This window comes from Aotus nancymaae, unplaced genomic scaffold, assembly GCF_030222135.1.
Source record: "Aotus nancymaae isolate 86718 unplaced genomic scaffold, 86718_ANA_hifiasm-v0.15.2.pri h1tg000029l, whole genome shotgun sequence".
Lineage (NCBI taxonomy): Eukaryota > Metazoa > Chordata > Mammalia > Primates > Aotidae > Aotus > Aotus nancymaae.
In genome coordinates this window covers 73,887,375-73,900,388 of record NW_026988442.1, presented here as the reverse complement: position 1 = coordinate 73,900,388, position 13,014 = coordinate 73,887,375, and the positions used below count along the sequence as shown (strand labels likewise).

The window sequence follows — 13,014 nt, the reverse complement described above, 5'->3', positions numbered from 1 at the left end:
AATGCTAGCATACTCTCAGTGAGATAAGAGATGAAAAAAGAAACACACACACACACACACACACACACACACAGTAGCAGCAGTGGCAGCAGATGTGTATTTTTCATGTGAATGTGAAGAAAACTGCTGGAAATTCATTTAAGCTTTCCTAAGACAAAGAAGTGGCAGGCATTCAAAGGAAGATAGATGCTTGAAGGAAAATGGAGAAGTGAAGCAGGGAAAAATGTCATCTATTTAAAAGCATAAATTTGTTCTAATGTTTTAGATAGAACTAATTATTCCTAGGCCTGCTAAGAAGTATGACCTCGGGATTTTAGCATTTCAGACCTAAGAGTATCTAAGTGTTTGCCTTCAAATTGTACCAAGTTTACTTTTGCCTGATTGTAAAAATTTAGTACAGAATGCACATAAGATATTAACAAGAAAAATTTATAATCTCACAATCTAGTGAAAATTAAATGACAGTTATAATTATAACAGTGTAATAATTCATTTTTGTATTTTCCATACATTTTGATATAGTGTTTATCAAATAGTACATAAAGTTTGGAACCCTGCCTTTGTTACTTGATATCTTATGAGGTTTTTCAGTATCATACAAAACACTTCATAGACATTATTTTTAATGATTGCACAATGTTCCCTGACATGAATGTTCACAGTCACTAAATTCCCTAAAATTGGACATTTTGTTTTAAGGGTACAGTATTATAAGTATAAAGTTTTGCAGTAACAAAAATTTAATTTACTTCTTTAGATTATAAAACTAATATATGTTATGGAAAATTTGGAGAATAAAGAAAATTATAGTAAATCAAAACAAATTTATCTCCATTTCTTACCTTCTAAGTTAATCACTTGTAACACTTTAGTTTATCTTTTCCAGGTTCCATAAGTCTTTCTGCCATCGTTGGCTCTTTGCAGATCTGTCTTTCCATGCTTCGTTGCCTCAGTTCTCCTAGACAAAACTGCATCTGAAATTCAATAAATTTCTATAATTATATTTCAGGCTTTGCATAAAACCTGTAAAGGATATACTTCATGGCACTGCGTTCCAAATTTATACATAAAACAGATTTCTGCTATTGCATTCCAAATTCAAACATAAAACAGATTTCCAACTTCTTTCACCTGTTGGGCTGGCCCCATGTCACATACTCAATGTGCAGTACTCACTTCTTTGGGCCTCAGTAACCTGTGAGTAGAAATGGGATCATTGTCATAAATCTACTTGCATTAATTTATGTTCCTTGTCTCATAACAGCCATTTCTCCCCAAACTTACTTGAATATTTCTGAGGGGTAACTAAAGAATATTGGATTGCTGTTGGTTTGAGATGAAATCTGTGCAGAGTCTGTGCCATGAAGGGCTCTGCCTATATTTTGGTTACAAAAGTTATCTTATTTTGGCAGGGTGCAGTGGCTCATGCTTGTAAGCCCAGCATTTTGAGAGGCAGAGGTGGGAGGATTGCTTTAGCCCAAGAGTTTGAGACAAGCCTGGGTAACATAACAAGATCCCATCTCTACAAAATAATAATAATAATAATAATTTTTAAAATTTTATTTTGAAGCTCTTTGTGCATATATTATCTTGTGTCATGTTCTTCTCAAGAAGCCTCTGAGATGAGGAGTCATATGGGGGTAATTTATTGAGAAGGTGATCTCAAAGGAAGATAGAGAAGGAGAGGGGAAAGAAAGATATGGAAGAGAGAGAAGCCAGAAAGTATGTGATTTTGTCAAAGTCCAGCCTCAGCCTTATCCAACTTGAGGCCAGGGAGTCAGACTTTCAAACACTTGGACCAATGAGTCATTGCCTAAGACTGCTCAGAGGGTTTAAACTCCCCATTCTCCCAGCTCCCTGAAGAGATCCTCAAAGACAGTCCCAGTTGCAGGCCTTTGGAAGCAAAGCACAAAGCAGCTAGAAGAGGCTTACAGAAAGAGCAAAAGGGATGCAGGGTATCTGTGTGTGGTGTCAACAGTGCTCACTATTGCTGTGAACAGAATGTCTGTGTCTTCCCAAAATTCATATATTGAAGGCCAACCCCCAGGGTGATGATATTTGGAGGTGGGGCCTTGGGAAGGTGATTAGGTCGTGAGTGTGGAGCCCTCATAGATGGGATTCCTGCCCTTATAAGAAAAGATCTCTCTCTCTCTCTCTCCAACATCTGAAGATACAAGAAGACATCTCTCCACCATCTGAAGATACAAGAAGACAGCTGTCTGTAAACCAGGAATCAGGTCTCACCAGTCACAGAGTCTGCTGACACCCCGACCCTGGACTTCCTAAGGCTCCAGAACTCCAGAAATAAATCTCTGTTGTTTAAATCACTCAGTCTATGGTATCTTGTTATAGCAGCCCAAATTGACTAAGACAATTATACATGTCAAAATCCTTTCTAATCTGTGGATCTGATTAGATTTTTGTGATTTTGCATGTCTCACAGCCAGCAGAGGATTTTATTATTAATGGTAATGCATGTTGAATTTAATACTATAAGAATTTAGAAATGCCAGATACAGGTGATGGGGAGGAAGGCAGCAAACCACATTGCCATGTATGTACCTGTGCAAAAATCCTGCATGTTCTCCACATGTACCCCAAACCTAAACAGCAATAATATATATATATATTAAAAAAAAGAATTTTTCATAAAATCAGTTTGTTTTTAACAATTTAACTATTAAACTAGTTGTGACTTGAAATCCAAGACAATTAAATTTTTGTAAAACTTGAGTCTTTTTGTAAGATGACTTTAACCACAGAGAAAATGTAATATTTTAGAAAGTGTAAGTAAGACATGTAGTTAGCACTGAGATTAGCACATGAGGTCTTATGTCATCTGTGTGTAAGGTAATCATCAGTGTCAAATTGCATTAGAAAGACAGCTTTTAGAAAACAATTAGCCAGCATCACAATGGTGGCAATTCTATAATTTGTTGAGATTTTGGAATAGCAGTGAGCTACATATCTTTTCTTTTATGTTCTAACATATAGAAAACAAACTAAGTCTTTGTATATTGCTAACTCAGCAGAACAGTCTGTGGGAGATTATACTGATCTTGAATACACAGTGTACATATATTGGATATTTTTTTTTTTTTTTGAGACGGAATTTCACTCTTATTACCCAGGCTGGAGTGCAATGGCGCGATCTCGGCTCACCGCAATCTCTGCCTCCTGGGTTCAGGCAATTCTCCTGCCTCAGCCTCCTGAGTAGCTGGGACTACAGGCACGCGCCACCATGCCCAACTAATTTTTTGTATTTTTAGTAGAGACGAGGTTTCACCATGTTGACCAGGATGGTCTCGATCCCTTGACCTCGTGATCCACCCGCCTCAGCCTCCCAAAGTGCTGGGATTACAGGTGTGAGCCACCGTGCCTGGCCATATATTGGATATTGATGTATAATTTGGGTCTAATTTCTTCTCATATCTAAATACCTGTAAACATCAGAATGGTTTAAATGTTCAGGCTCAGAATTACTTTAATAGGCACTTTTAAATTTATATTTATTCATTTAAATAAGTGCTGCCCCTTTAAAGAAACCCATGGCATTGTTATTTGAAATATTATGTTTCTTGCTGATCTCTCAGAATTTTCTTTAGAGCCTGAGACAGGCCTACTTGTTGGTTCTCTATCTTAAGATAGTCTGGAGGAGAAGAATAAAAGTCCCTCAACTCAAGCTCTAGCTTATCTAACTCACAGCCAATCAGCAATAAAAGTCCCAGGAAGCTGTTAAGTACAGATTTCTATTTCAGGGGCCTAGAGGCTTACCCAGAGTCCTACATGCACAGTGAGACTTAAACTCCAACCTAAAGTTATCTTTTCCTCATTTTAATACTAACGTTCATGCCCAGGGTTGGAGATTTCAAATGCTAATGCTACCCGCAATGTGTGAAGAAACATGCTGAGTCATTATGCAGGTGCTAGCAAAACTCCCCCTATACAGGTCATGATGTAACCCTTCCCTATGGAAAGACCCTATACCTAACCAAACCACACACTGTCGTCGGGGAGCAGCCCACTCCTTTTTCCTCTTTCATGGCTGGCTACCTGAGAGGTAATAAACTCTCCTTCATTGCTTCATCTGGTGATCTCTCTTGATTTCTATCCTGAGAGATCACAAGATCCCAGGGCACTGGTAACAAGCTTATCACAGATTCTTTGAATTTCTTCAATGGTTCCGAAACAAGAGTTCCCTTGACCTCTCTGCGGGACTTGCAAAGTGGGTGGCTTGTTTATTTGGTCACCATGCTCAATCTCGTATAGAAGAAAGCACCTGAGTGGATGGGTGTGGGAACCAGAGCAAATAAATGCTGGAACTGACCAGTTGCTCCTCTTTGGCTGGAGCAGACTTTGTGTGGGTTCTGAGGCAGTGTCAAAGTGAGTTACAATGCCCTTTTAGCTCTGCTGTCTGGGAGGGGCTGTCTGTGACCCCCAGAGCCCCAGAGGGCATGTGTTACAATCAGTGCTCCTCTAACATTTGTTGTCTGTGGCTGGCTAAGTGTTAACCAGCTCAGTGGAGAGTCAGGGTGACAGCCTTTTACACTCTGCCCTCTTGGTCCCTGAGTTCTTGTCCAGCATCCAGGAAGAATCGGGTCATATAAACGATTTGAAGGGTGGTGAATGTAGAGCACTTTACTGAGTAGTAAAAGTGGCCCTCAGTGGGAAGGGGAGCTGGAAAGGGGGCGGAGTGGGAAGATAATCTTCCCCTGGAGCCCAGATGTCTCCAGCTGAACTCCTCTCTGACCATAGTCCCCGACGTCCAGCTGCTTTTTCTCATCTCAACATCCAGACACTTCTCTCTTCTGTGTGTGTGCCCATCAAGTCTGGGGCTTGGGGTTCTTATGGGCACAGGATAGGGGGTGGGGCAGAGTGGGTCAAAAGGCAACATTCTGGCAGGAAAACAGGGGCAGTTCTCATTTTGGGCCTTGGGTCCAGGCTTGAGGGTGGAGCCCTTGCCAGAGACCCCACCCTCTTCTACCCGGTATTTCCCTGCCTTCTGTCCGTACCAATTCAAGATAGTTTGTGCAATTTGGAAGCAGCCAAATCTAAACAGTAAAATCTGGATAGTCAGGCAGAATAAGATTGAGGAAAAAATACATAGTTACATAGAATAAAGCTGAAAAAATTCCCTGAGTAGTACTCTTTGTGTGAACCTACATGCACATATAACAAAGTAAAAAATTCTATTTCCTTAGGTGTCTCAAAATGTATCTTGAACATATGACAATATTTAATGTTTTCTGGGTGACTACATTGAAACCCATCACTCACTTGGGACACAAATGTCATTTTTTGGTGTGTGATTATACTTGCTATCTCATGGTCACAACTTTTAAATACTGCATAGAAGCATTAATATTTTTCTTTTTCCTTTTAGATCCTTCACTGAAATCAACCCAATCTGCTCAAAAATTCACCAAGGGTATTGCTATCTCCAATTTTAGGATATGTTTTCCATCACCAACACCCAGGTCAATGGACACTCCTCAACCCTTTGTCAGTCCTTGTGCAGCATTGCCGTTGACACTAAACTCCGGATGGCCCTTCCATGTTCTCTTTTCTGTAAAACGGAGACTTTTCACTTCTGGCAGTACTTGCCTCGGAGATAGCAAAGTTAAATGTTGTGTTTCATCACAATCCGTCCTAACTATCTAAAACTAATTAAACACTAGGGATTTTAAGTAACCCATCTACCCTCACGAGACCCTTTCTGGATCTAACTGAAGATGTTCATGATCAAGAAGCAAAAGGCTGTTCCAGTTGTCATGTACAAATCTCAGCCTGTATGAAAGCTAGTTCAGTGCTTAATTAGCACCAGCAGCATGGCCCTTCACTTCCCAGCATTTAAAACCTTGAGTTTTGCCCTTAGGCCCACATATGCAATTGTTCCCTAATAAGCTCAGCTCAGGTCCAGGCCTGAGGTCCAGCTCAGGTCAGAGCCATAGACCTGGCTCTGCGGTCTATGGTTTTGGTACCATTCTTTGTCATCTCTAATTAGCCTCTTTTGCCTCACCACTACTTAATCATTTATCCTTCTCAGAACTTCTGGAGTGTATTGTACTGTATTTTAGTTTTAAAATATGTTGCCAGTGTTCTTAGTTTGTCACTTAGATGACATTTTCTGTGACAAAGTACATCCCTAATACAAAGCCTTAAGTAATCTCATTAGGGACAGATTGCTGATATCTAATTTCTTTTCCCATTCCTAGAGGCAGTGGTCTTCTAAGTGTGGCCTCCAGACAGCAAAATCAATATCATCTGGGAATTTGCTAAAAATGCAAATTCTCAAGCCCCAGCTCAGACTCAATAAATCAGAAAATCTGGATGTGGAGTCCAGCAGTCCTTCAGGTGTTTCTAACCACATATTCAAATTTGATAATCATTTACTCAGGGTATTTCTCCTGGTAGTGTCTTAATAAATGCCTATTAGGTTGACCCTTTCTCTCAAGCTGTCTTAAAAGGAAGGGATCTAAAAATTCCAGAAAGAAATGGGGGAAAAAGTTACAAAGAATGAAGTAGGGATTTTAGGTTTATGAGCAATTAGAGGGAACTGAGTCTTCACAAAGAAACATAATACCTTGATTTCCTATCTCATGCTTGATTTTCCTACATTGTCTCACCTCTGCTGCATGAGTCCATCTATCTCGCTAACCCTCCTGGTTGCCTTCTGCAGGGTTACATGTGGATTCTGAGAAATTTTCTTTTCAACTTTCTATCCCTTATTCCCTTTTCAGTCTGTGTCTTCCCAGGAAATTGTCACTGTAAAGCTGAGCAGTTTCTGGAGAATCTTGGCTTATTCACAGAATTCTTCAGCGAGGCCTGGTTCCCTTTGTATATCTTCACTAAACTTGGAGTTTTTTGATGACTCTCATTTTTTATTACCACCATAGTCTTTAGATGTCCAGTGGAGAAGGGAACGTGATGGGAGGGCAAAGATGGGAGTTGGAAGTAGGAAAAGCATGGAGCTGGAATTGGGTGCTGGATGCTGAAGCAGGAGAGTGCCCAATGTCTCCGTGGTTTTCTTTGTGCTGGGCCTTCCCAAATCTTGTGAGCACCTGATAAATGTTCGTTTGATTATGTTGGGTTCTTTGACTCTCAACCTTGATTAGGATATCAGAACCCTTTGGAAGAATTTTTTAAAAATCTATGGGTATGGAGACCAGCCATCAGTATTTTTTAAAATTTTCCAGGTGGTTTCAATGAGTAACTAAGGTTGAGAACCATGGTTTTGGATTTCCTAATTGAAGATTGTAAACTATGACATCCTTTTGCCTGTTTTTGTAAATATTCCTCTTTCTACAGAAAATCAGCTTTCAAAAGTCAGACTACAACTAGATCAAAGAATTGCACAAGAAAAGGGAAACTGAGCCATCCTTCAGCAACTCCAGGAAAAAATTAAGGTACCAACAATGATGAGGTAGTAAATGCTAATACCATCTATCTCCTTTCCTTGTATTATCCCTGTTTTTTTTTTTTTTTTCCTTCCCCTTTCCGCTCTGGCTTCCTAGTCTGCTGCTGTGGCAAAATATCCACTATCCTTGAAGAAAGCTAACCAGCAACCTGCTAATATTAAGGCTTCCGTGACCCAAAAGGTAACTACACTTTGATGGATGTTTGCATTTCCAAAGACATTATCTGAAGACAAAAATGTCTAACTCAATGGGTTGAAATGCAAATTGTTATATTTCAGGATAGAAGGATATTTAACCCAAGGAACTCCTTTATCGTGCTCTGTGAGACAGTGTGCTCCTTCATGGAAGGCTGTTGTAGATGTCCAACTCAACATTGCAAAAAAAGGTATAGAAGCATTGACTTGGAACTGAGAAATAATATTAGGTTGGTGCAAAAGTAATTGCAGTTTTTGCCATTGAAAGTGATGGTTAAAACTGCAGCGACTTTGGCATCAACCTATAGATTAGTAATGGATACACAAAGACATGACACATGAGAATACCAAGTGCACTGCTTGGCACTGTTCAAAACTTTTCAAAATTGTTCAAAAATGTTCACACATTAATACTTTGATTATCAACTTTCTTTTAAAGAATAAGTGAGTAGAAAAGGATTAATAAGCAGAAAATAGTAAAAGAGGCCTTTCTTTCACAGTTTGTCAAGACACGCATCACTTATTTAAAATCAAGCAAAGTGCTGTTTGAAAACAAGAAGGAAGGTAAGAGTGAAATTCCTTCATGCAAGATACCTCTGACTACTCTCTAAAGACAGATACCATAGCATGGTCATAGAATTACTGCAGGAAAAATTTGTCCACTGAGGCCACTTCCTTTAGGTAAGGTCCAAATTATGGTAACTTGCTATGGGTCAACAGCTCAAAAAGAGGTGTTTGGCTGGTAATTTAAGTGTAAAATTAGATTTCCAGCATAACCAGTCATCTGATAGCACATCCAAATGTATTCTGCATTTGCACATTTAATTAATTATGTCTTAATTGAAAACATTTTGCTCATAATGATCAGTTCTAATTTTATTTCAAATTAAATTAGTAGGGAAGAAATTTAGTTTGGGAATTCATTCATTTATATATATTAAAGAAAAAATAAAAACAATGGATTTATTTTCTTCTTGAAAGAAAATGTCTTTCTGTTCATTTAAGGGTGCAAAGGAAAACATTTAAAACATTCCAGATAAATAAATTGCATTTCACCTGAATGAACATCTAACTTTGGAGATGGCAAGAACATTGTTTTGTATTGTTGTAGATATGCCTATTACAATATTGGTATAATTACTTTTTCAGCTACAACTCAGATCCCTGGGTCAGTGCAAAAGACCTTGTTTATTTAGAAGAAGTGATTCTCTGAGAAAGTGGCTCATTAGTCTTAGAAGCTAGGAATACACAGTCTGGTCTATAAATTAAAATAGCTATTTAAATTCCCTTTATGAAAATTGTGCCTGATAGGGCACTTCCACATGCAGTGAGGTTTGTATTTGCACATCTAGAGTGTCCAGGAAATCAGAGAAGGTGCGTTTTGTGTCTTTAGATATGTTATAGCTGATAAATCCTAAGATTCAGGTATTAACTATTGGATAAACTCTTGCATTTCCCATAACTTTAGCTTTGAAGCCCTCCATTACTGTAATACTAAGGAAAGAATGTCAGAAAATCCAGAGAGAGAGAATTCTTAGTTATGATTTTCGGCCATAATTGGAAAGAAGTCAGATTTGGCTTTTACAATTAACGCCATGTAATGTCGCACAAAGTATTTCCCGCAGTATGCTCAAAGAGGTCAATTTGTGATTTACTTGAGTCATAGTCCTAAAATTACAGACTTGTGTGTGTAACAATTTAACTTTAACTTGGATATTTAATTTAGCATTCATCATAACTCCTCTTCCATACTGATCCTTGCCCTGAACAAGATGTCATTTCATAAACCCAATTAAACATGGTACTTACTGTGGTTTAAATACCAAGACAGATTAAATGTATTGCCCAATTTCACAGATCAGCAATGCTTTTCTTCCTGTATCACTAGTCCGTGATAGTAACATAAGGGACCAGTCTGTGCCAGTGGACAAGCCAGAATTAAAAGAGGATAAATATTTCTATCCTCCCTAAAAGATAACTGGGCACCCAAGATGTCAGAGAGTTGTCTGATATACTGTGAAATGAATGCCCCACATATATAAATTTCAGCCTTTTTCAAATATGGCAGAATTGTTTCTGGAAGATTAAAAACTCTTCTTTCCAAATTATTGAATTAAAATGTTTAGTCAATAAATAAATCACTGATATTTTCATCAATATTGGAGTTGTTTTTTCAAGTTTATGCATTTTCTCAATTAGAAATAAAGTCTAATTAGTTTAGTGAGAAGTCAACATTGAACTGTTGTCTACTCAATAGCAACAATTTCTAATTTCTTGTTTACAATGATCATCGATTCTTTATGTTTGTTTCGTTGCAACAAGTTCACAGAACATGGATTCCTCTCCCAATCTGAGAAGATGAGCCATGCTTGGACTAGGTCATAAATATTGTGGCAGATTGTATTGTATGTTCATAATTCTTCGTTCCCTGGCCAGGTGCAGTGTCTCACACCTTTAATCCTAGCAGTTCAGGAGACTGAGGCAGGCAAATTGCCTGAGCTCAGGAGTTCAAGACCAGCCTGGGCAACATGGTGAAATCCCTCTCTACTAAAAATACAAAAAATTAGCTGGATGTGGTGGTGTACACCTGTAATCTCAGCCATTTGGGAGGCTGAGGCATGAGAATAGCTTGAACTCAGAAGGCGAAGGATACAGTGAGCCAAGATCATGCCACTGCACTCCAGCCTGGATCTGGATGACAGAGTGAGACTCTGTCTCAGAAAAGGAAAAAAAAATTAAAAAAGATAATTCTTGTTCCCTCCCCATCCTTACCATGCTTTAATGAGGAAAAAGAATATTTCCCTGTATTATTGACTTTGGGCTTGGCTATCTGATTGTTTTACCCAGTAGAATGTGAGTAGGGTAATAGTAACAGAAGGAACTAAGCAGAACTTTAAAGAAGCTTCTCCTCTTCAACTCTTGCTCAGCATTATAAAAATCAAATGCCCTAAGTAGTCTCCATCCTTCAACATGGGTCCAGGAATGAGAGACTCCTGGAGCACACCTGAATCTCTTCTGTAGTCTAATGTAGAACTGCTGCAACTAATTCACAGAACCCATGAGCAAGGAGTAAATCCTTGCTGTTATAAGTCATTAACTTCTTGTCATGTTACTTAAGCATTATTGAAGCAAAAGCTAGCTAATACAAACGTTAACGCAATTCCCTTTGCTTGTGATTGATTTAGGGATGAACATTTGTCCTGTTTCCAGATAATAGAATATACTTAGGAAGAATGCCCAAGGAGGGAGCTTATTAGTAGGATTTTGACCTCTAATGAAAATGATGTCTAAATATATAAGCTTTTCTCTTTATTTGGTTTTATTGTTTAAAGACATAATTATTTAAGTTGTGTTAGTTGTGTGTGATCTTATAACTGTGAGGAATTACACAGAACGAAAATGGAATGCTCTGAGGTAGCAGAACAGAAAGAAGTTGGGTGATTGATGTTGTTGAGGGGCTGCAGGAAACCTGGTAGTTTCCATTTCCAGAGATCTTGTTTTGTAGAAAAATTAAATAACTTTATTGCTTAAGTTACAATAAGAATGTCTTCTGTTACTTGCAACCCAGTGCATCCAACTACTGAAGTATGTTTCTAGAAATACACTTGCCTGCACTCTTTATAAGACACACAGATCACACACACACACAGAGATATTTTTAAATACCTCATATTATATAAATTTTACTATGGGGATAATATAATATTTTTTACATTATAGCACCTGTATATTACAAGACTGAAATCTTTCTCATTTTTTAAAGTAACTGCCTAGTACTCTGTGCATGAATATTCTATGCCTTCAAATTAAATTAGTACTCCAGAAAATCAACCTTAGTTAGATATTTTCATAAAATAAATTTTAAAATATATAAAAAGATGAAAAATGTGAGGGAAACTTTGAGATGGAAATTGGATCCATAAGTTATGATATCCACCTAAAAAGTCACCAGAGGTAAAAGATAAAAAAAAATGAAAAATAAATACAGAAACAATAGAAGAAAACATTAAAAGGTAGAATAAAGAAACACATGTTATAGTGTCACTACCCACTCAGTGCTAAGTTAAATGAATTTGTAGAGAAGACTCCAAAAGCAGGTATAAATTTTGAGTCTGTCTGTGCACATGTGTGTGCATATGTGTGCACCACTATATAAAATGTTTTAAAAAGCACTTTTATTGAAATACTTCATATGCACATCTAAAAACAAATTTTAAGCTTGATGAATTTTTACATTGTTAATGCAGCTATTTAACTATCAGCCAAGACAGGAAATAAAACATAACCAGCAACTCTCACTTTGTTTCATGTTCACTATCAATCCTTACTCTTTTTATTTATTTGAGACAGAGTCTCACTCTGTTGCTCAGTCTGGAGTGCAGTGGTATGATCTTGGCTCACTGTAACCTCCACACTCTGGATTCAAGCAATTCTCATGCCTCAGCCTCTCAAGTAGCTAGGATTATAGGCACCTACCAGCATCACCAGCTAATTTTTGTAATTTTAGTAGAGACAGGCTTTTGCCATGTTGGCCAGGCTGGTCTCGAACTCCTGGCCTCAAGTAAGCCACCTGCCTCAGCCTCCTAAAGTGCTGGGACTGTAGGCATGAGTTACCATGCCTAGCCCATTACTCTTTTTTTTTAATATCCCAAAGGCAACTAATATTCTAATTTCTCACACAAAAGATTGGTTTTGCCTGAATGTTGAACTTTATATAAAGGAAATATCAGTACATTATTTGCCATATTGATCTATGTTGCTTTATGTAATAATAATGCATATTTATTCATTGTTCCATAGTCTTCCATATACAAATAGATCACAACTTATTTGTCATTTCTTCTCCTAATGGATATATTGGGTTGGTTTCAGTTATTGTTATTATAAATATGATGCTTTAAATATTCTTGGTTTTATTTAAGTAAAAATATGTGCAGATTTATAGCTGGACAGAAAAAGCTCTGTCTCTTAACCTGGATATCTGGATTTTTTAGTCTAAGCGATGATAACTGCAACGAGATGTATACTGTACGATTTAAAGTCAAGATGCCTCCTGGTGACCTTCAGGGTCAGTTTTTTACAACGGGTTACAACTGGCCTAATTGGTTTGACCAACCTAGCTTGATTACATGGTCATGGAGATACAAAAGGTTTGCTAAGAAATTTTCCTCCAAGTCCTTCTGAAAGCAAGATTTCCAGGACAGAATCGTGGTGGTTCACACTGGAGACAGAATGCACACTCTGTGTCTGTGAATACTTGAAGCCCTGGGTAGCTTTCAACATGGGATGTCTTTCAGACCCCCAGTCTTTGCCTGCACTCTCTTTCACTTGCTGCACCATATCCTTTACTTTAAATAAAAGCCCCATGTAAATATGTTCTGTGGTGGTTTGTTTCAAATATC

The 13,014-nt window shown here is 38.0% G+C and overlaps 1 pseudogene; it reads right to left on the bottom strand.

Moving 5' to 3' along the window:
• The window catches only part of LOC105723647 (small ribosomal subunit protein eS4, X isoform-like), a 612,439-nt pseudogene that overhangs the window by 26,743 nt on the left and 572,682 nt on the right, over positions 1-13,014 (bottom strand).